General features: G+C 37.8%; 1 pseudogene across 1 annotated transcript; it reads right to left on the bottom strand.

Moving 5' to 3' along the window:
- Positions 1-635: 635 nt before the first annotated feature.
- Positions 636-24,718, bottom strand: LOC149263166 (uncharacterized; annotated as a pseudogene). The gene is made up of 7 exons (XR_016249595.1): positions 24,647-24,718; positions 19,994-20,287; positions 8,055-8,704; positions 7,278-7,345; positions 2,282-2,454; positions 885-942; positions 636-696 (listed from the first exon to the last, which is right to left on the bottom strand). The product of XR_016249595.1 is annotated as an uncharacterized LOC149263166 (transcript).
- Between the last annotated feature and the right edge of the window lie 933 nt (positions 24,719-25,651).

Here is a 25,651-nt window from a genome sequence, read left to right as displayed (position 1 = left end):
AGTAGAGGATGAAAAACACTCTCTTAGAATGCATTACCTACGGCCACATCAAATTTCAATGTCAAAATACTTGTGACAATACAGACCTTCCTAACCTTTTAACTCATAAAAAACAATAGAAATTCGGGAAAGCTTTTTAATAATACTTTCAAGCATAGAACTAAAATTATAAGGCTAACCAATTAATTCCAAACCATTTTTTCTCAAGGTCCAGTGATTTCATATTCACATCATACAGCAATAATCATCTTCTTCTCTACTCACCAACCTTTCAAGAAATTGTATTATTATTTCTATATACGTTTATGGTAATATTAATTTGAATTGCATTGAAAGGGAATCACTGCTACAGAATTTAATGTGTATTACAATGCAATTCTTAAATAGAGCAACCCATATTAGCATATTCCTTGTCATAATACCGACTGAACATATCGATGGTTCAGTGACACTTAAACCAAAGGAAAACGACTTAATATGAATATTAGCTCCTACACTGACTATTAACTACATAATTAAAGTTTAAGCAATAACATTAACCAGCTTTATCCAAAAAATTTGCATAGGGCAGCCTGGAGCCTGAAATATTAATGCCTCTCCAGAACGCTGCACTTTGGAAACAATTAATCTCTCGCTTTAAATAACATTAACAAGGGCTAGTTCTTTCTTCACTCTGTCAAAATAGCCCTCATCTGGCTGCAAAAATACAAACTTCATATTGTCAACATTTTCTTTTCGGAATGAAAAGATCACATATCATTGAATCAAACTAATATATATAAACTGGTTACAATTCTCAATACAGAGAGAACAGAGATTAGACTACATAGTAGACATTAAGATTAAAATTTCGCTAATAAGAAATATAAGAAAACAACACTTACATAACCATAATTACTGGAACCTCCATATTTTTGGGTTTTATGGTGGATCCCTGCCCAGCTAAAGATACCAAAACATGAGTTAGATTAAGGAACCAAGATGAAAATTTAGCTGAACACATCGACCCACAATCAGCAAAATCAAAACAACATACAAGTTGAAGAAAAGCTGGAGTTGATATCCAGTCCTATCTTTTGTTCCTTGATTAGGGGAAACAAATTAAAGGCAATCAAATCTTTCAATGCAAGTTGAAAGAATAGCGTTATAAGGGGGCTTCTATCAAACTATCAAACAATAAACTTGTGTTAAAAAGCATCTAAAATCAAAGTAACAACCATTCAATTCCATATTAAGAGGTGAGTCACATAAATGAACATTTCACACGGTTATATCCAGTAGATAGCAGGTTCAAAAATCAAATGCTGAATCAGGTTGCCCTAAAGCTGCCTGAATTAGTTTGCTGAAAGACTTAAAAGAGCCATGCACTTGAGTATTTGACTAGCATTTAATCTTTGCCTTGTGTCAGACAGTTAATTTTGATTGTGTCAGACAATTAATTTTGATTCCTTTAATCTTCAATTTGTTATAGAGTCCACAGACTAGTATGACCAAGAGTGCCAGCTTTACATCCTGGAAATTAATAAGTTTGCGTGTTTTTCATTTTACCCAACAGATCATATCTGAAGGTTGTGCAAAAATGTTTGCAAGGATACCGTCAAATACTGATTGTGGTATAGGCATCTATGGTGAATGAGGATACCATGAGATAGTGGTAAGCAAGAGGTCACTGGGCAAGCAAAAAATGTGAATGGCAAACTAACAGGAAAGATTGGAACCTTAAACAACAAGAAACGAAGCACAATGTAGCAAAAGAGTGCATAGAGTGTGTAAGATTGCATCACATTGGCTATTTGAGTGTGATTTTCTTTTGATGTGCAACCCCACTGATGCATCCAAGTGAAAATTTGCTTGACCTCTACCATGAACAAAGTTCAACGAAAATCAAGCCAGCTACAAAAAACACACATGGCATAATGACTACCCCACATGTGGAATGCAGATTTTCTCCAACACAATCAATATACAAGCGCTGCTTAGTATTTTCAAGGTTCAACCGCTTGAAAAAACATTAAATCAAAACCCAAAAGATAATTTGTAGCAAAGAAGCACATGGGAACATAAACATGTCAGATTAAATTTAGTCAAAATTTTAGCATCCAGTTTGACGGATGATTGTAGTTTAAATGCAAAGATAACCGACCTGTAATGAATAATTGAACAGCAGCCCAAAGTTTTGTACAAATTACGTTTCAAAATAGGCACATGATTATTTATGCATGACAATTGATCAAAAAGCAAAAAAAACAGAAACTGCATAGGTTTAAGACATGAAACTTACACGACAGTGTTACTTATTCCAGTTGTCACAGATGTTCCCACAGTGAAGATTAGACGACGATTCCAAGCAGTCTTCAAGAGTTCAAGAACTTCTTCTCCTTCTTTGTTCTTCGGCAAGTAAGCAACCCGTATTGTACCAGTGTATCGGTTTCCAGGATTTGGATGCTCTGCAGTCTAGTCAAAGTTTTCAATTTAATAAAAAAATTAGAAAATGGCCCGAGTGGAATAAATGGACTAGTGTTGTTTATGAAATGAACCGTTGTGTGATTTAAGAAATTTTGACATAGGTAGGCTTAACAAATATTATTCTTGGCATAATTGCCACTAATTATTTTCAACAGTTCAACGTGGTTAGGAATTTCTGATGGTTTAGGGCATTTAATCAGGGCAACTTTAACATAAAGGTTAGCACATGTTGATTAATATTACATAGCCTAGTACAGAAACACTAACTTAAGGTCCACTATAAGTAACTCGTTCTATTTGTATGTTTCATTTCCATAAATTCCTATACGTTTTGGTTCATCTATTGCTGCAACCCATAATGATGACAACAGGAATGCTATACTTGTATTTTTGAGAAACTTCCGGAACAGATTGATCAAAAATACAAACAGTTACCATCGACTAAAGCAGACTTCACCCCTAGAGAATGGTATTTGCCACTGGAAAGAAACAATATTGATGTGCTGTGTAGAAGATCATCTATTAAAAAAACATGGATAAACTATCATTTTGTTCTGGCACATTTTTGGAGCTCCTATAAAAATGGATAGAATCATATATTGGACACCTTTGCATGTGGAAGGCCCCAGCTAAAAGGACAAAGAAGACGTGGTCAAAGGTGAAATGCTTGCTTTCAGTGCCCTAGCTGAAAGGAGGACACATGGCAACAATGTGTGATCTTAAGGAAGAATTAAAGAAGTGAAAATGACTCATGCTAAGGGTTGGGTGGAACTTGATTTTAGTTATGTCTTTACAGCCCCCCAAAAGGGGTGATCCCCGCAAGGGATAGCAAGCTCTTACAAGAAGGATTCATAGCACGAGTGATTGGCCTTTCGGTTCAGTTACTCTTTCTATGAAGGGATAAATCATAGATCTTTCCTACCAATAAGAATAAATCTCTATTTTCTAGTGAATGTGGCCATGGGATTTGGGCCCATGTGCAAGTGCGAGTGCAAGGTTCGGTTTGTTCCGATTGATGACATGTTTTTCATGTATTCAAAGTCCACATTACCCTCATCGCTTGGTATGAATGTTGGGGTTTGATCTAGTTTTTTTGCGTGTAATATGTTTGCCTTTGCATGTCACATACCTAGAAGTGTATGTCCTCACTGAATTGATGGCTAATGGAGTCCGAAATAGCCTATCCAACCCTGTAGCCTATAGCCTTGTTAAAGGGGTAAAACCCCAATTTTTCCTATGTTGGGTCAACATTGGGCAAAAATTGGGTCTGCTGGGGCTAAATTATGGGTTGCACACACAACCCCTCACATTTTGGAGCCCATGGAAAATCTATAAATAGAAGAGGGTTGAGATCAAATGAGGCATCATCAAATTGTGGATCAAATCATCTGTTCTCTTAAGCTGTAGCTCTGTGGGTTTTAAGATGGAAGACCTCATTTCTCCTACTAATTTCGGTGGTGAAAAATTCTACCCTAGTCAGTCCTATTTTCTATTTTTTTACTTTGTTCTGGCACAAGAAATTTTCTATCTAAGAAACAGCAAGTCAAGACAAATCTATTGGGATTAAACCAAGTTTTTTCTGAGGCAAGTTCATGATCAGATTTAAGACTCTGAGGCAGCAAATTAGTCTTGTAAGGTAGTGATGTCATTTTGAGACTGGCTAAGATTTCCAGAAGCAAACTCCTGATCAGACCGGAAATTTCTGAGGCCTTTAAAACATGTGAAGTTATCCTGTGGCAAAGGAGAAGAACGTCTGAAGTGGGCCGCAACTGTTCTGGACAGTTCTAAGGCCGGGATAGTGGACAATTCTGTTGATAGCCATTCTGTGATCCAACACAGTTGTATTAGCGTGAAGATAAGAGCTTTCAAGCCAGACCACACCCTCATCAAGGTTGGACAAAGGGCTGGAGCAGGCCGCACCCTCATCGAGGTTGGACAAAGGGCTGCAGCAGGCCGCAATTCCTAAAGAAGGTTCGGGAGACCTGATGACAAATCTTTTGAAGAATTCTAAGCAAAATCTGAGCTCAATTATCCTTCTAGTTACTTTACTGTCCACCAGAAGCAGCTTGGAAACCCTTCCTGAGTTAAAACAACATTGTGGTTACTCTTTGCAACAGGTCAAGGGTTTCATCCTGAAGCTCCCTAGTCAGAATCGCATAAACAATATAGAGTAGTTGGGATAAATCAATAGAGTCAGTGGTTAGTTAGTAAGCTCTGTCAAGTTCATAATTAAAAATTATTTAGAATTGCAATGGAACTTGTTCACCAGGATCATTGTTATCTAAACAGCTTTGTTGGAATACTTGTTTCATTTTCTGAGCAGAAGAAGAATTTGGGAGAAAACCCTAGCTGCTTAGGGAAAAAATTAGGGAACATATTTCCTTTAATTGTTACACTGGTATCAAAGCACAAGCATCCCACCAACTTGCAAGTTCATGAGCCTTGTATGCTTCCAACAGATACCAGCAACGTCACAGTAAGAAAAAAAGAAACATCCATCGTTCAGCCATGGGGGATAGAGCAGGGCAAGGAGAACATGATCCTAGCATCTTACTTAATGCAAATATCCCAAGGGCAGCAGCAAATGACTTGCATATTACAGCAAGGACAACAGGATATAGCTCCGGTATTAGATCAAGGACAGCAGCAAATCAATCAGCTAATGGCTCAACTCCTAAGAAACCCAAACGTTCCTGGAAACAAAAAGACCACCACTAAAGGTAGCGGTAACCATGACCCAAGAATATTCCAAGAATAAATTCAGTAATGCTCTAATGGACAAACTCATCCATGATGACAAGTATAAGATAGTTAACGACATTATTTACTATAAGGACAGGATATACTTACTTAAGAAGAAAATTTTGAAGGTTGCACCTGACATATCATCAGCTAGGCACCAGGAATTCTTCAAAACTTACCGACAGATCAAGGGAATGATTCTCATGGAAAGGTCACAAAGATGACATATTAAAATGCATTAAGGAATGATGACATGCCAACAAAAAATGTTTGAGCACTCTTATCCTGCAAATTTACTCCAACCTTTACCAAACAAGATTGGGATATCATCTCAATGGACTTCATTACAAGCCTACCCAAAGCACAAGGCAAAGATTACATCTATATAGTGGTTAACAGGTTGACAAAATTCGCCCATTTCTTTGTGATTCCAACTGATTATTTGACCAAACAAGTAGCAAAACTTTTCTTGAAGGAAGTTTTTAGCTTCACAGACTGCCTAAAAATATAGTCAATGATCAAGATAGCAAATTTATGGAGCCATTTTGGCAAGAACTCTTCAGGTTAGTCAAGACAGAACTAACCACAAGCACCAACTATCATCCGCAAATAAATGGTCAGACAGAGATCGTGAACAAATGGATTGAGGGATACTTACATAACTACGTGAATGGTCAGCAACAGGCATGGATCAAATGGCTATACCTGGGGGAGCATTGTTGCAATACTACTTATCATGTCTATTGAGGTGACACCTTTCAGAACACTGTATGGTTATGATGCCCCATCCTTTCTTGACATGACTTTGGAGACAGCAGAGCCCCATTAGCTAAAGATTGGATACAAGAAAGCCAGGATATTCTCAAAACAAAAACATGCAGGCTGCATGAAATCGGCAAAAGATGTACAAAACCACCACCGAACAAAACACATTTTTGAGGTAGGAGACCTTGTGTTTCTGAGATTGCAACCATATAGGCAATCTACACTCCAGAAGAACGGTGCAGAAATGCTGAAGTAGAGCTTTTATGGACCCTACAAAGTTCTCATAACAATAGGAGAGGTGGCGTATTAGTTAGAATTGCCAAAGGAAAGCAAAATTCATAATGTCTTCCATGTTTCCTGTCTCAAGAAGGTTGTCCGGAAGCAGGTCACTACTATTGAACTGCCCCATTTGGATGAAGGACAACTGGAGTTAATTCTAGAGACAATCATGGCAGTATGAGAAAAGAAACTAAGAGCTAACATAATTTCAAAATATCTTATTAGATTGAAGATTCTTCCAAAAGAAGACACCACATGGGAAGGAGAACGAGTTGTATAGCATCCCGATCTGCAATTGCTTGAGGGCAAGCAATTTCAAGAAGGGGGGACTGTAATTTCCTCGCCAAATTGATGGTTAATTGAGGACGAATTAGCTTTTCCGACCCCATAGGCTATAGTTTTGTTAAAGGTGTAAACCCCAATTCTTCTTATGTTGTGGCAACATTGAGAAAAAATTGGGTCGGCTGGGGCTAAATTAGGACTTGCACACACAACCTCTCATATTTTGGAGCCCATGGAAAACCTATAAATAGAAGAGGGTTGAGATCAAATGAGGCATCATCAAATTGTGGATCAAATCATCTGTTCTCTTGAGCTATAGCTCTGAGGGCGGTGAAAGATTCCACCCTAGTTAGTCCTATTTTCTATTTTTTTTACTTTGTTCTGGCACAGGGAATTCTCTATCTAAGAAGCAGCAAGTCAAGTCTCTTGGGATTAAACGAAATTTTCTGAGGCTAGCTCATGATCAGATTTAAGACTCTGAAGCAGCAAAGTAGCTTTGTAAGGTAGTGATGTCATTTTGAGATAGGCTGAGACTTCCTAAGGCAAACTCCTGATCAGACCAGAAATTTCTGAGACCTTGAAACCATGCAAAGTTATCCTGCGGCAAACAAGAAGCACATCTGATGTGGGCCACAACTCTTTTGGACAGTTCGGAGGCTGGGATAGTGGACGAATCTGTGTAAAGCCATTCTGTGAGCCAGCACAGTTGTATTAGCATGAAGAGAAGAGCTTTCAAGCCAGACCGCAATCTCATTGAGGCTGGATGTAGGGCTAGAGCAGGCCGCAATTCCTAAAGAAGGTTCAGGAGTTCCTGATTACAAATCTTTCAAAGAATTCTAAGCAAAATCAGAGCTCGATTATCCTTCTAGTTACTTTACTATCCACCTGAAGCAGCTCACAAACACTTCCTGAGTTAAATCAATATTGTAGTTACTCTCTGTAACAGGTTGAGGGTTTCATCTTGAAGCCTCCTAGTAAGAATCGCAGAAACAGTATAGAGTAGTTGGGATCAATCAATAGAGTACAGTGGTTAGTTATTAAGCTCTGTCGAATTCAGAATTAAAAATTTTTAGGATTGTAATCAAACTGGTTAACCAAGATAATTGAATTCAGATTGTGTTAGCACTATTGGATTATTGAATGTATAAACTTGCACTAAGTGATTTGTTATATCTGAACTGTTTTGCTGGAATATTTGTTTCATTTTCTGAGCAGAAGAAGAATTTGAGTGAAAACCCTAGCTGCTTAGGGAAAAAATTAGGGCACAAATTTCCTTCAATTGTTAGAGTAGTATCAAAGCACAGGCATACTGCCAGCTTCTGAGTTCATGACCCTTTTATGCTCCTAGCAGATACCAGCAACATCACAGTACGACAAAAAAAAAACCATCGTTCAGCCATGGGGGATAGAGCAGGTCAAGGATAACAACAGGATCCAGACATCTCATTAAACAACTCATCCCTGTCACAGTGTCACTAATAACATTATATTAGAATATCATACATCGATAGCTTACCTACCATACCCTGGAGGCTGTGTACCCGTAATCACACCATAGATTGTCAAACATTCTGGACAAGAAGGACGAGTTTTAAACCATTGTGTGATGCATTCTCTATGAAAAAAATGGTGACATTTAGCCAACTCTACAGCTTCTTTTTCTTGCAAACTGCTAAGACACACTGAACAATTTTCCCCGTCATTAGGGTTTGGACATGCAATCAGGTAAGAATGTTCATCCTTTGAAATGTTGGGCTGCTCTGATTTATTACTCCTCGACTGGTCCAGTGAAACTGTACTTGCATTCAAAGAATGGCATTGTTCCATAGCTGGTGACTCTGACGATGATGGCTGTTGATTTGGGAGATATATGCATCTTCGAACACTCCTATAACATGAATCATTTACATTGTATTGCATTCCATCTGCTTCAAATGACAGAATAATCTTGACCATTTACTTTAAATAATACGCCAGCTGGGCAATCTAGCTTATTACTTTGTTGGCTGGCTCTAGACTCAAGCCATGCCGTCTCAAATTTTGAAGCCAGTTGGTGATCATATCTACGCCAACAGTTACTCTCTGCTTCCCACCATTGCCAAATGGCAGTTGAACCTTGCCCTATGGCATGCCTACTTACCATCCGCTGCCACTGAGTTCTGAGATTGACCTACAAGAATGATTATTTACAGTTAGTATCTTTTGCAGTGAATAAATTTCCAAACAAAGATGAGACATTACTCTACATCTCTTTGTATATTGTTATCTCTTCAAGATGACAGTATTCTCAAAAGTTACCAACATCAGTAAAGATCTTAAAACTTAATACTCATGTGTTTGAGTTCATTTGCTGTTTTTTAAGTTTATTCACTGATTTCGGGTGTAGAACTTCAGAGATGCAAAGGGTCAAAAGTTGCAGACTGCAGAGTAGTTTTACTGTTTTCAATGTGTTTCTGTTGCAGACCTGAGAAGTCCAATTGCACATCACTAAGTTTTACCACATTTTAAGAAGTTCTTATTGTATATTTGGATTTATTTCTCACTGAATTGAAGTGTACACATGCAGGTTCAATGAATTTATTGTTGAATTTTGGAGCAATGGTCAGTTTTCATAATTAATATTTTAGCCCTTGATGTATACATAAATATTAAATATAAAGCATGTTAATCATGCTATTGTCAAAAGAGAAAATATAAGGCGTGTTCTTCATGTCCATTTCAAAAAGAAAAAGAAAAATAATTTTAATATTTGAATTTTTGGCTCCCAAACAAGCCAAGTCAACCCTCCTAGTCAAGTCGGCTCCAGTCAAGTGGCACCCATTGCGCCAGCCAGAAGTGACCTCCTCCTAAGAAGCACAATTTCAGATCTCTCCTCTTCAAGCAAATGGGACCTTCTGAGGCAGAGAACAAGACGAATCTGAGGCTGCACTTTGGATAAATCTAAGGCAGAGCAAGGACAAATCAGAGGTCAAACTTCTGGGCATCTCAGGGCAACAGATCCAAATTCTTACTACTGCAGAAGAGGGCTGAAATTCTTTTTTTGAGACATAAGGCAGCAGGACTAAGTCTCTTGGGTGCAGAGGCAGGTCAAATTTCTGCCCTTGAAGATCAAATCAGGACGAGATTCTTGAGCAGCTGTTTGACTTGACTAGGAGGCTGTTGGACCAGGTTTGACCAAGTCTATTTCGCTGGTCTGTTTGACCTTGTGTTTGAGTAGAAGATCTAGGTGTGTCTCTTGTTGAACTGAAGAATTTCTCTAAGGAATAGGTTGTTGGGTTTTCCCCCATGTGGGGTTTTCCCAGGATAAATGTTTGTGTTCTTGTTTGGCTCTCTTTATGATCCTACTCGCATTTAGTTGCTACTGTTGAGATCTTCTATGTAGTTGTTTTATGATAAATATGAATAAAAGAAAAAGGGTAACTAAAGGTATCATAAGAAGTAATTATTGATTTAAAAGATCTTATGAAAAATCAACATTTATTGCAGGTCAGAGAGAATCTTTTGCTGGAGTTAATGCCCCTTATTTGCCAGCTTTTGAAGGATACCCACTTTAATTCAGAGTCCTCAAAGAGGTTTGTGTCAACTTCTTGGGAGGACGACTGTGTGATAAAAGGTCAAATGGCATGAACTTACTATCTTGGACTTCTTAAGTCCTAGGCCTTTAATCATCCGCCAGCTGCGCCATCTTGAATAGGTTGAGACTCAAGCATTAGCTTTTTTGTTGCCCCATTTATTATAAGATCTAAAGTTGGTTCCATTTTCTGTTTAGGGTCACGGGTGTCTCAAAACCTTTCCTATTCTTATGATTCTGCAACCAGCATTGCCTGGTTCTATATATATTCAAGAAGCCCTCAGATTTCAGTCCCAGATTCTCTGGCCACCCCCTAGACCAGACTCCAGTGGGTTGATCACTTCCTTCCTCCAGGTACTCCCTTCTAGGAGAGGTACCAAGAGACAAACTGTTGTTAATGTGGCCCTTGGTTCTAGATCAATGCTGGCTCAGGGGAGCTATTCATACTTCAAAGTTCCAAGAGACCACAATGTCATTGTTGTTCCATATCCCATAATAGAAATTTGACAAGGCCATACAGGCCCTAGCAATTGGCACCCTGTGCAGGCAACAACACAGTGCACAATCCAGAATCCAGATTATCTTATTTTATATACTCATTCTATTTGAACGAGGTGAAGCTTTGTACATAATTATGAGGTGTATGCACAGATCCACTGCCAAATGTTAAACAAGACATCTCCTATATCTATGACATAAGAGAATCCTTTCAAGGTATAGTATACAACTTTGAATCAGCATCTTATACTACTTGAAATTGTATGTATCTATATCTATGACATAAGAGAATCCTTTCAAGGTATAGTCTACAACTTTGAATCAGCATCTTATATTACTTGAAATCGTATGTATCTATGCCCTGGCATACTATTTGAGAACTTCCCATTTGTATCAAAATGAAGTGTTACATATTTAACATATTTCTTATCTAAACTGCACAGGGTCATGTATAGATCAAACTTTATAAGCACCCAAATTTATTAAGGGGTCTTAAAAGCATCCAACCTTCCTGATGTTGTCATAGTGACAAAAGAGACTTGCAGTACCCTTGGATTGACTTCCCCTAATTCCAAATACTTTTTGCATGACTTCTCCAGTTTTTCACATGGATTATCATGAGGACAAGAGGGTTTGGGTTTTTTCCGTTAGGGTTAGGAAGTAATACTCTACTCTTAATATCAACAATTTTCTCTCAACATAATCATCATTATTCACATTAGTAGTCCTCAATGGGTTTGAAAATTATATTATTACTTTCCAACCATCTTGAACCCCATCTGAATGCTTGTCAAGTGTTGGAAATATCGCTAATTTCTCTCAAAGTTTTAGATTTTTTCAGAGTTTTTTGAGTTATTTGCCGAGTTTGTTCGAGTTTTCCAGGTCCCAGCTTATGCTTGTCAATATTTTCCTTGAAATATATAGTAAGTTTATCCTGGACCTTCAATAATATATTCCTCAAAATGATATTTGATCCTTCCATGTCTTTTAGTGTTATTTGCACTCTTTCGTGATCATTTGCTACATTATTGTGTCCAAGGATTACCTTAAGCTTACTAAACCATTCAAGTGGCTCAATTACTTTATTGAAGTTGAAGTGGGGAATCTTTATTTATAAGTTATGCATAATTGGCTCTGTGTCCTTCATTCTTTGGATTGGCTTCAATCTTTCTAGCTTCCTAATTAAGTGATTCTAGCCTTCTTGGCAGCAAACCATTCTAGATTTTAGCAATTGTACTTGTAGCTGATTTTATGTAGTGATTGGAAAATTTCTTGTAAAACAAAGTTCAAACATAAGAGCTGGTAAAATTAACCAAAGGTTAAGATAATATGATATAGCATAGGGCAAGCAGTCATGGATGGATATCCAAGAAGAACTCACTAGTTCACTGTCCTTGTTCAAGCCAGTTGTCAAGAGAAGCAGGGACAATAACAGATTTTCAAAATGTCAGGAAGAAGGTCTCAGTGGAAGCATGCTTAAGACAATGGTTCTCTGAAAAAGAACTTAAGGATCCTAGAGCACTGCCTTGTCTTCTTATATGGGGGATATAGTTATCCAGAAATGCCTAGATATTTGAGGACAAGCATATCCCTTCCTTCCAGGTCCTAGCTCAGGTACAATCTATTGCGTCTGGTATCAGGGACACAGCTCCTCAAAGTGTCCCTAGGGTAGTGGAAGAACTGACAATTGACAAGTCATGAGCTCAGGGTTTTTTCAGTGGGGTTCCCCAGTCCCATTGAGACTCTTGTAGTGCCTGGAGGCATTTTATGATTTTAAACTTTTCAGATTAACACTATATAAAGTTTAATGCTGGTCTGGGTTCTGGCATAAAAGCTATGTGGAGCTGACAGCACCAAAGTTATTATTGTCTAGAAGAAGTGCCATCAAAATGAAGGGAAGTGCTCAGGGTTTTTCACCAGGATATGTTACCTAGAAACAAAAAAGGACTGCTGAAGATTCCTAGGAATTGCATGAATTCAAGAATAGATTCTCATCAACTTTTAGACTCTAGTTAGTAAAGTCTTGTTAGTCCAGTTCTTAAAATGTTTGCAATCATTTCGCATGATTGGGCAGTTTTGAAAGCTCTGTTGCTCCCATATTTCAACATATTAATGTGGACTGTAAGGGTTGTATGGAATACTATAGTGGACAGTATAAGATTAAGAACGCTGTTTGTTGTTTGCTGGCATCTTCTTTTCACTGGAAAAAAGAAAGAAAGTTTACTAGGCTTTTGACTTTTCTGGATTTTGGTTCCAGTAGTGTGGTAGCACAAAAAATATATCTTCCTTTCATGCTTTGAATAGATGTTACAACTTTTTCAGGGTTAGAAAATATGATATAACATTGACCAAATATTTAGAAAGTCTTCAAAAATTGACTTCAATTCATATTATTGTGGGTCAAGGATGATCTTGATAAATTAACCTCGTAGTTGGTGTAAGATCATAGCCATCGTTGTAATCTAACCCGGAGTCCAAAGTCGTACATAAAATGAGACAAACATAGGGAATCCATTGTGAAATCAACCTAAGATATGGTAAAGTTAAACTGAAATCTAGTGATCATGGTTGTCTAATGAATTATACAAGCAACTCTTGTATGATTCACGTCAATTCCAGTAACCCTCTCCAAATCATTCATCAATCAACATATTGGGAAATTGTCTAAACTAATTTAAATTTGATGCGATGTAAGGTTGTCAGGATCATCCAACAAATGCACACATTAAGTTTAGTATTAGAATGTGTTAGACAAAATCCTCTGATATTAACAAAAAATAATAAGGAAAAATCAATCTACCTATGTAAGGGTTTAGCCTTGGATGTAAACAAGGTGCTTAGAAGTCAAACCTCAATTGCTGCCTATCTCAACAAAGAATTCAAGCCCAAAGTTGCCCAAAAATGATGGCCTGGATGGCTACACTGCCTGAAGCAGTATACGAACAAAGTGTGTCATCTCTCATGTTTAAGGTGTGCTACTAGCCGACTTACTAAGCTAGTGCTTCATATCCTAATTCATACATAACACTTTCCACCCTATTCCCTTCACCTCCATTCCATTCATGGAAACCAACCTATTCCCTTTACCTCCGTTCCATTTATGGAAAAGGAGTTCTTCCCCTGCACATCAGCTCCAACATTGAAGAAGATAAGTGTCAACATCCACTTTGTACACATGGCTGATGAAAACATTAATTCGAGGAAGGGGCACAACTTGTGCCACATTGATTTGCAATGCACTTACTTTTTAAGGGCTTTTTTGAAATACTTCATTGTAAAACAATCTCCTTGTTGAGAATCCCTAGGATGAGTTATTCATTTTTGTAAACAGCTCATGGTTTGAGAGCTTGTGGTATGAAGGCCCATGGTTTTGAGCTGCACATTGTATTGAATGATGGTTTTGAGTCTCCTTTTCTCTCATAAAAGAGGTTTCTTGAGATGTGGGAAGTGCATTTTGCTGCAACTGGTACTTGAATTTATTAAAGTTGTGGAAGTCCTGCACCAATGGTCTACAGAACCCTCAGTATTCGATATTGTTCAGTAATAGTAGTGACACAGGAAAGAAATGAAATGGATAAGGTAGTAATACAACCATTAGATGCTTTGGGAAGTAGCATTGGTCATGTCAATGATTGCGTCTTCCCAACTAGAGAGCCCCTCAACCAATGTAAAGCAAATGCGAGTGTTCCCATCAAATCCTCAATTGCTTCACTAGGTTTGGGTCTGGCACCAGCATGAGCTCCTCAGTAGATTTACAGGCCAAGTTGAGCCTTTCAAAAAATTTGTTCACTGATCTGTCTCCTATGAGATTGCCAACCCAACTAGGTTTGTTGAGTAATCTTTCTCCTATGAGTTTTGTTGGTCTGGCCAACTTCAAGTGTTGACGTTATTGCCACTTCAAATTTCAGACACAATGTCACCTAGGGTCGAAAGTACTATGGGAGATGTGGCATTGAGATAGGAGTCAGGATGAAGTTGAAGAGAGAGAGAACCAACATTAGAGAGCCAAGTTGAGGGTAAAAACATGATTCTGGAGAGGAGTTATGGAGTTTGAGGGTTCAGACAAAGGGTAAGAGTGTGCAGTTTGATATGATTTAGCACAAAAGGAAGCTGAGCTGCAGGACTGGAATAACCAGAGCTGAGTAGGGTTTCTGGACTATTTAGTGGTAGAGGTGTGAAACTGTTGGGAGAGAGATGGACTACACAAGGAGAAGAAATTATGGAGATGAGCAGAGCAGTGGATTTCTTGGAAACGCACAATATGAGTAACGTCAGACACGAAGAATGAAGGAACTCAGGCTTATAAATGCACAGCTACCATAGTACCTAGAGGGAGATAGACCTCAGAAGGAATAAACTGCAAAGGCATTTCTGCATGCTGGAATCATGGAGTTTCAAATTATTCTAACTTTGATACCATTGTCAGGCTGCATGGATAACTCCAATCTTGATATCTATTGCATTAACATAGATTGGTATATGGTATATTGGAAATGACCTTTGGTTCCATCTTCCAAGGTTTGAGAGACTCTTCCTATCCACCTACAACTCTTCATTTTTTACTTATTTACAAACACAAAATCCCAAAGGATTGTGTGTCCAATGGATTCCTTGTTCCATCTAAGGCTAGATTGGGAGTTTTCATTTTCTGGTTTAGCCTCTACCTCTGAAGCTGCAAAATGATTCTGTGTTTGTATCACTCCAGTAGGTTTCCAATTTTCTTTGTTTACTTTGGATTTTAGAAACTTAGGTCTCTTCTCCCCTTTTTGCCTCTAATTTTCTTTGTTCTTTTTAGGGTTTGAACTGGCATTTGTTTTCCAAGTGACCATGTTCATAATTTAAGCTTTGCTTGTGCAACTTTTCTTCAAGTCTGCGTGAGATTAAATCATGGATTAGTGTGCCTAGGTACATATTTACGCAAATGTCAGCATAGGTTGCAAGATTCCTTTTAATAGTAGCTTGGGAAGCTTTTATAACTGTTCTCAGCCCATCCCCAGTAATCTTAAAACAATATTTGTTCTAGAATAGTAGAATTAGATGAGCATAAAATGAATTCTGATCCATGCAGGGATAATTGCAAGGGTTTCCACTAAAAGATCAAACCCTATTTTTTTTTTGCTAAATAATCTAGCCCTATCGAGGAATCATGATCCTAAATAAAAAATCATCTCTTTCTCGGTCTAAGTTATCAGGAAAGGGATATGGATAAGGATCTGGATCCATATTTTTGAAAAGCCAGGATCCAGATATGGTGGAGAAATGTTGCAGACTGAAATCCAGATGCATCATGCCTTATACAAAAAGGATAACTGTAAGTGCCTCATCAGTGATCACTCAATAGATATGATGATCTAGATTAGGTCTAACTACATATACACAAATGGGTCTACATTCTCATCATCTGAATAGTTCAACTTTACATCATGATCAACTTGTAAATCTTCCTTGAAATCTGTCTTAAAATCTAAAAATTCACAGGAAGTTATGTTGGTAAATGAATGTGGTACACTGTTTGAGAACATGTTATAATCTGTTTCTGGGTTTGAAGGATCCATTTACATGGCAGATCCTACAAGATCTGGATGGATCCGTATCGGCATCTGAAATGTAGATCCGTGGATCCAACATCAAGACCCTGAGGATCTGGTAACATAGTTCTTGTGTTGAATCAAGAGTAATCTGGAAGAAACCCTACCTAGGAGAGACAGATTGAACTTATGTTCTGGTTTCCAGTATTCCATAATCCATGACAGAAAAGTTCTCTGATGGGCATAGCAGAAAAGTTCTCTGATGGGCATAAATTTGCAAAGGATGCTTTTGGATTTGAGCATAGCTATCGATCCCATGATTTTCATTGCATCATGCTAAAATGCAACTGCAAGCATGTCTTCTGCTATGGGGAACTTGATGTTGTATTGGCAATGGTGAATTGATGAGCTATGCTGGTGTTCATATACTGCTTCAGGTAGTGTAGCCATCTAGGCCATCATTTTTGGGCGACTTTTGAATTCTCTGTTGAGATAGGCAGCAATCGAGGTTTGACTTCTAAGCACCTTGTTTACTTCCAAGGCTAAACCCTTACATAGGTAGATTGATTTTTCCTTGTTATTTTTTGTTAATATCGGAGGATTTTGTCTAACACATTCTAATATTAAAATTAATGTGTGCATTTGTTGGATGATCCTGACAACCTTACATTGCATCAAATTTACATTAGTTTAGACAATTTCTCAATATGTTGACTGATGAATGATTTGAGCAAGGAAAGCCCGCAACAAGTTACACCATGATTTGCTTCTAGTTTAATGCACGTGGGGTTGGGGGTGCCCCAAAGTCTCTAGCCCTCAAAAGACTTTCCAAAGCTTGTGCTCCAAATGTAATCATGATTTAAGAAACAATTCCTCAAGTTCCAAGGCCATGGAATTCTTCTTGTCTTGGCTACATAAACTCTAATGAGATGCCATGAGGGGTTCTTACTACTTAGAACTTACTACATGGATTCTAAATCTTAAGGTTATCTTGTCATCATCCTTCGAGATAAAGGCAAAGGTCAACATGGCCCTTTCTGGAAAGATTTTTCACGAACCTTTCATGTGCCCTATCAAAGAAATTCTAAAAGTGATTAACCTTTTCCCAAGGGCATTTACAAAGGATATGAACAAGTCTTTGAATGCTAAAGTCACAAAAGAAGACATTTTTGCCATTCTTTCTTCCCTCAAAAAAGGAAAAGCCAAGGTCCTGATGAGGTCACCATAGAATTTTATCTAGGATTTAATAAGTTTCTAAAACAAGACCTCTTCGGATTAGCGCAGAAGTCCAAATGATCTAAAAAACCCTGGGTCTCTTAACACAATGCATTTGGCTCTTATCCCAAAAAAGCAGGTTGCTTCCTCTTATGAAGACTATAGACTGATTTCTTGTTGTAATGTCATCTACAAGATCATCTCAAGAAAGAGAGAGACAGCCCATATGGAGGTGCACACCCTCGAGCAAGACAAATACACAGCGTGCAGGCTGGTTTTGGGTGCCAACTGTCTCGAGATCTTAATTTGCTGATCTTTAATAACGAAATTAGAAATTCAGCTAATTAACAGCAACAACTATTGATCTCAAATTCAACATTGAATGAACAGAGGTTATTGCATAACTGTTGTATTCACAGAGAAAAATGGAGAACAGAGACTTTGAGCGAAACTAACAGGAATTCAATGAGGAACTCATTTTAACCTTGAAGATAACCATAGGCAGCATTTTAAATGCAAAGAAGAGCTTCGTTAACCCACATACAGAACTTAACACCAAATTTAACAAAGCACATAGGGAAATATCAAAACCATTCAAGATACAATAGACATGATATTTAACCTGGAAACCCAGATGGGAAAGCAAGCATTCTATTAGCTTCATTCAGTCTTTTATTTCTTGGAAAATGTGCAACTTACAATATCCTCTAGCTCTCTGGTACATTCTGTCTTCACAAGGGAATTTGGCCAGCAATAACTCTCAATTTCAGCCAAAGAATCCCTTCCCCATTGTGCTGCACATGAATAAATAGGAAAATGGCTCAGCTACGGGTTAACTGAAAGGCTAAGCATCCCCTCCCCAACTCCTCAGCTTCCCCAACCTCAGCTTTGGCTCAGCTTTGGTCTCTCCTTTATCTTTTCTCAACTGGCACTTTGGGGTATGGTTCTCACGGAGAAGAATTCATGTTATCCTCCCTATCCAGGTTTAATACTCACAAGTGCTTATCCAGAATATTTTTGTAATGAGTCTTGTTGTTGTACAAATTTTGATCCCTGAAGAATATCCTACCTTTGCCTATGGGGGCTGGAGGGTGAGGTGCTTGGTTACGTGGGAAAAGAAAAGCTTGGTTACGTGGGAAAAGAAACGCTTGGTTATATCGGAAAAAAAACATTCATGTTTTATATTTTGTCAATATAGTTTTTTTTTCTTCTCTTTGGTTTTTTTCTACTCTATTTTTTTGTGTTTTAATTTTTCCATACATACATGACGAGTACAGCGTTAAATGAAGCTGTGAATACAGCCATAATGGGATAGGGCTCTTCAAACCATCAACCCTGACTCCTAGCTCATCCATAGTCACAAACTTTGATTGTCGATCCCCATAAAACTAAAGTAATTAGCCAATTGTGTTATTTCACCGATCCAATTCAGATCAACGAGCTGATAACGTTAATTTAAATTTTAGTCATTACATCTACAATGATTTACACGGGAGTTTGGAACATTTCTTGTATAATAAAACTCGTGGCTGCTTAAAAACCTACAGTCCCAATGCCAGTACTTCTCGAGTGTAATTAATCAAAGATTCAAATTTTCTTGTAAATATATTGTGATTAAACTTGGCAACTATGGATGCACCCGGCGTGCATGATATGACCGTTGGGCGGATGGCTTTCGCTCCCCTTGTGATCTATCCCTGCGGAGGGCCCCTGCTTCGGCGATATATATGACGATTTTGTCGTAAAAATAACTGGCTTGGGCCGTATTTCTGACTGGCTTCGGCCTTAATGTAATCTGGCTTCAGCCGTATTCTGACTGGCTTCGGCCATATTGTAATCTGAGGGCTTCGGCCATATATATGGATTTCTCTCTGAAAAAAACTTGGCAACTATGGTTGCGGCTCAGACTAACTAAAGTTGAAAATATCTAAAGTTGGAAATATCTTGTTTTCGGCCATATATATGGATTTCTCTCTGAAAAAAACTTGGCAACTATGGTTGCGGCTCAGACTAACTAAAGTTGGAAATATCTTGTAAAACAGACATAAGAACTTGGCAACTATGGTTGCGGCTAAGACTAACTAAAGTTGGAAATATCTTGTAAAACAGACATAAGAACTGGTAAAATCTTTCGGGAAAAAAGGAACTGGTGAAGTCAGTCATAATATATAAGTTACCAAAGATCTTCTAAAATTGGCTTCAATTTTTTCTATCGCAGTCTCAAAGAATGACTTTCTTTATTGCACAATTAACCTCATAGTTGGTGAAAGTCCATAACCGTCCTTGTAATCTAAGTCTATAACCGTAACGTAAAACGAACGAAAGATTAGGGAATCCGTTGAGAAATTAACCTACAGATCGGTAAAGCCAACCTGAAATCCAGTGATCATGCTTGGAACATGAATGCGACCAAAGATTCAGAAACTAATAGTATATATTCACTTAAATCACAGTGACCCTCGCCGAAAAAACTCATCAACCCACGTATTACAAACACAGGAAAGAACGACTAAACTTGGTAAATTCCACGTGGAGGAGCGTTTTTCAGGCCCATTCAACAAATATGCACGTTAATTTGAACCTTACCATTACAATGTGTTCAAAATTCTTCTAGAATAGTGAAAATTATTGACGAAAAGCATCCTACCTGTCTGAGGGCTTGGCTCTGGAAGTAAATAACGCAAGTGGAAGTCGAAGCCTGGTCAACGCCTATCTCAACTGAGGACTCACCCCGGGCATGCGCGGCCTCGATGGCTGCACTACATGAAGCATCGTATGAACGCCAACGCAGGTCGTCGGTTTGCCATTGCCATTCGACCAGTTGATTCCCTGAAACGGAAGAAACTCCTGTCGCTGCTGGACTGAAATTTGAGGAAGTCGCCATGACTGTGAAATTCGACTTTGAGGAAGACGCCATGACTGAGAGTCTCTTTAGCTTCAGCTACTTGAAATTACGCCCATCGTCTTTTATTTATAATCATGCAGCAGCAAATTTAAAATTTGGCATGTTACACGGCAAATTTTTGACTTGGCAGTTCTTCTTTAATTTTAGCCCATTGTACTCTTGTTCACCAGATATTTTTTTATTTTGTTCACAATATTTTTCGAATTTGTGGTCATTGGATTAGTTGAATTTACATCAAAAATGGACAAGGGGCAACCCAGAATTTACACCCTGCATGGACAACGGGCACCCCAAGTGTATGTCATAGGTGACATGGTGACATGAGAGGGGGAACATTGATGGCTTTTATGGCGTGTGGGAAACTATCTCCAATTTTGTGGATGTGAGGGGTTAGGGTTTTGATTTTGGGACTATGTTTGTTAATATTATTGTTATGTTATTATGGGTTTAATTATATATTGTATGAGGTTTTGTTATATGTTTTTTGAAAAGGGTTATGCATTTATGAATTATTTTTGAATGAAATAATATGGTAATGTTTGATATTGTTTATTTATGTTATTTTGGATGAAGTTTTTGTGTTATTGTTTGAATTTTTTTAGTTAGTGTATAAATTAATGATATGATTCTAAATATTGCAAAAGTAATAGAGTGAATTTGTATTGTTAATTTGGATAACGTATATGTGTTATTGTCTAAATTTTCTTTTCTGGTTAGTATATAAATCAATGACATGACTTTAAATGTTGCGAAACTAAGAGTAATGGAGTGAACTTAGATTGTTGATGAATTAATTTGTGGTTAGCTGCATTGGCATCAATCTAGGACACTACCTACTTGTAACAAGTGTTGACAATGTACCAAGGGTGAGACCTTCTATGTTACAAGGATTAACAATGTTGACACTAGACTACATTGATTTTTGTTGGACTCCTACTTGGATTCTAGTCTATCAATTAGTGCCGACAAATAATTTTGTTGATAGGACTTAATCATGAGTGTAGAGTTTCCATAGGTTGAGGTAGAGATTCTCTAAGTCAAAGTTGCAAGATTGGTTTGAGGCATAGATTAGGAAGTTTATTTACATGGAGCTACATTACAAGGATGGAATGTCAATCATTGTAGAGAGATGGTGTTGTATGGAGATGCTACAAGGAATGAATAGGTTAGTTTATGGGTTGAGTTCCTAATAAACTTGTATGAGTGAATGCAACGACTTGAGGAGATGCAAGGTTATAGATTGAAAAAATATATATTTATTGAGTGGAACCTTCCAAATCTAGTAGCATTACGACAGTTTGAACACCCAATTAGTTGATATATATATTTTTGGATGAAGACAATGATGGAAGCATACATTATTGAGTTTGTGGTAGAAGGATACCATTATTATTGAAGAGATAAGGAGGAATTCAAATGAGAATCGCGAGGAAAGTTGTTAAACAAGATTCCTACTTCGCATAAAATGTTATTGGTGGAAGAGGGTCTTTTACCCTTTAACCCAACCAAAATGTTAGTTTAGAAGCCTTATGTTGTGGGTTTGTCAAGATAATTGATGATGATGATGGTTTCAATGAATAAGTATCAGAGAGAACACAAAGAATAATGGGAGAGCTAAACAAGACTCAAAGAGAGCGAAGATACTAAATGGTAGTCGTTTAACTATATGCATGCAATCGTGGAACATAGCAAGAAGTTGTGGAAGGAGATTAATGAGAAGGTAAGCAATAAGGTGAGGTTGCAAGGGTTGAAGAAGTTGAAGAACAAGGATGAGTTAGCTAGCCAATGGTTGCAAGAAAGAGGGTTGATGTTGGATGTCAGTGCAACGAGGAGGAATAGTTGTGAAGGTACATCTATGAGGTTTGAAAGACAAACTTGAAGTATATTGCACATTGATGTTGGATACAAACATATTGCTTAGATCCTCTACAAAAGAAGGTTACACTCAATTAGTCCTTCAAAGAACCCATGGATGTGGATACTAACAACAATGCACAACCTAATGATGTGTTGATGGTTGTATTCCAACTATTTAAGAAGAATAATGGACATGATGTATTAAATTAATAGTGGAGTCATCCCAACACCAAAAATACCCCTTGCACATCCTAAATATCATTAGGTACCATATAATATGATGTTAAACAATAGTTAGCCTCTTTTTGGAGGGAATAGTGGTGGCATTGGTAATAGTCATAATCATAGTACGAGTATAAGGAGTGGTCGAATTGAAAATACTAGTTTAATGTATAAAAAAAAATTGGAAGAAATCACATTGAAGATTTTGGTCGACGTGTTTCGAACCAACAAATGTGGTTCATCTTCAAGACAAGATGAAGAAACAGATCTAGGAAGAAGGTTAAATAGGAATACAGGTCAGCCTAACTGCTAGAAACAACTGACGAATCCCTACACCTCTTCAAGAATGCAAGACTTGTCTTCATCTTAGAAACATGCAAACGTGCTCGTTCAAAAATATGAACTTTGATGGTAACAACCCTCCCGTGTAGGGTATTGATATTCGAATTCAAGCTTTTGTGATCCATATCTTAATGTATAAAATAATTTTGGAAGAAATCACATTGAAGATTTTGGTCGACACGTTTCAAACCAACAAGTGTGGTTCATCTTCAGGACAAGATGAAGAAACAGATCTAGGAAGAAGGTTAAATAGGTAGACAAGTCAACCTAATGGCTAGAAACAACGACAAATCCCTACACCTCTTCAAGAATGCAAGATTTGTCTTCATCTTAGAAAACTGCAAGCGTGCTCGTTCAAAAATATGAACTTTAATGATAACGGCCCTCCCGTGCAAGGTAGTGATATTCGAATTCAAGCTTTTGTGATCCATATCTTAATGTATAAAATATTTTTCGGAAGAAATCACATTGAAGATTTTGGTCGACGCATTTCGAACCAACAAGTGTGGTTCATCTATTTATTAATCCATATATATAGCATCCATATCTTAACCACTCGAGTTAAATTGTAATTAATTATGTTAATGATATTATATTGCATGTGTCAACATTTAAATGTTGTCATTGCAAAAAACCATATTGAACGCTTAAAAACAATATGTGTGTAAATATTCCTCTAATAATTAAAAAAAATGAGCAACAGACTAGGAACATATGAGCACTAATACGAGTTATAATACCACAAGTGGGAAAACAATAAGGGTGTTGAGAGGAATTGTCATGCCAAATCCTTGTAATGAAATTGAAATTTAAATATGAGCTTTTTCCCTCTTGCCCGTGAACCAATTGATTGTGAATGACTAGGTAGTTGGAATAGTCACCTTCATAAATATGGAAGTTGTGGTGGCAATAGTGCTTCAGAATTTAATGGAAGAAATGGGTTGAGTACATTCCTAGATTTTGAAGTTGAGCCATAGATTGCTTGGGGGACTGATGTAAATGTTGGACAATAGCATACTAAATTTATGGAAAAATATGGAAGAGAGTAGAGATCCATGAATGGAAAAGGGTGTGAAACAACCATTCATGCATAGAGAGAGACACCTATAGAGTGAAGAGACACACGAGTTCCTGAGTCGTGATAATTATGAGTTGAAGGTTGTCAATCCTGATTATAATGATGGTTGAAGCATTATGGGTTGTTAAACTATGTTTTGGGTGCCCAAATATGCTTGAAAAAGTACCAATCGCAGATTGCAATGATGTTGGTGTCTTTTGGGCTCCCTAAAAATGAATTTTTCTTATCAAACATTTTCAAAAGAGCTTTGAACTATAGTTGGGTAGAGTGGGTCATGATTTGATATGTGCTTATTGAGAATGACAATTAAGAGGCGGGAAATCATCAAGGGACCATAGAGTAGTGAAGGGATTCCCTTTGATCCACGTGGCTCCAAAAAGGCTCAAAATTCAAAGTCTTCGGATTTCGTTGAAACTAGGACCAAAATGTAGAGCTCCTTGTCCCGATACTAACAACGTGAACGAAACTCAAATCCAATTTCATATGCTCACGATATTCACAGTTAAACTTTTGGTAAACTTAGCCCAACTGGCTAAATTTGATAGGTCGCTAACTAAAATTGGAGGTTTGGCTAAATTTGGCAATTGTTAATTAAGCAACAAATTGGCACTGTGCGGAGGTCGAATCTAGCAAAATGTCGCCTACTTAATTTTGTTGGTGACCCTAAAAATCCGTCAACGAGTTTTTGAATGATTTATTTAAAAATAAAAATGGGGTGGTTGGCCACCCGACTGGCGGACCCGCCAACCCTCTCACCAAATATATATTAATATATATAAATATATTATGGGTCAACGGCCCAATGACCATGCCACGTTGTGCGAGGTCTGTGGAAGTTGAACCTAGACCGGCCAGGGTCAACTCTCCAATCGACGACCCGAAATATAACACCAAACCTTGTAATAGAACCACAAAACCACGATATAAACAACCACCACAACAAATGTAATAGAACCAACATACGCCATGGGCCTTGTTTAATCCGCTCGTGAATTTTATATTTAAACCATGTTCTTTACCAATGGAATAGGAGGGTCACAGAGGAGCCACGAGCAGGAGGCACCTGCATAGGAAGAGACGCCGAGATGTGGAACCATGAACTAGAGAATTTTGGAGGAATCTTTTAGATTCCCTTGGCATTGATTTTTGGAAGTGGCAGAAATATGCCAACTTGATACTCAGATTAACCGAAATTTTGCTAGGAATATGATGGTGCAGGCGGTTTTCTGATATGACTTGTGCCAGCTGACCAAGTGACAACTGCGGCAAGAGCTAATACTTGTGCATACAGCACCGTCGCTTCCAAGTTTGTTACAAACTACCGGGTTGATAAAATTAAAGAAGGGAGTCTCAGGAGTTGCAGCATTATTGCTGCAATACTGGGGCTCACCACTCTTTTTGGCGCCGTTGCCGGGGAAGCGTCAGAGTATTGGTGATTGCTGCTTTTCTTCTATTTTCCACTACAACCTTTTTCTAAGTAGTTTATTTCATTTCCATTATGCAATTTCGTTTCTGCAAAAGTAGATTAGCATTTCCCGCTTTCATAGATTAGCATTTCAATTCTGCAATTTCATTTCTGCAAGCATACATTAGCATTTCAATTCCGCAAGCGTAGCCTAACATTTAATTCCTGCAATTTCATTTGAGCAAAATAGATTAGTCCTTTCCTGCTTTCATTTCAATTCTGCATTTTCATTTCAGCAAGATAGTTATTTGCAGTTCAATCTATTTTAGTTTTTGCAGGTACAAGAAAAAAAAAAGAAACAAAAATCAACCAAAAAGATTTCCTTTCATGCCTTGTAGGAGTAGAGATAAGTCAGAAAAATGTTTGCACAACACCCCCCACTGCTTCACACAACCAACCTTCTCTCTTCTTCGATGGCTGTGATTAAGAAGAACCC

Source organism: Pinus tabuliformis, chromosome 6, assembly GCF_031772625.1.
Source record: "Pinus tabuliformis cultivar Carrire ecotype Pingquan chromosome 6, CPIR1, whole genome shotgun sequence".
Taxonomy (NCBI): Eukaryota; Viridiplantae; Streptophyta; class Pinopsida; order Pinales; family Pinaceae; genus Pinus; species Pinus tabuliformis.
This window is presented reverse-complemented; position numbering and strand designations above follow the sequence as displayed.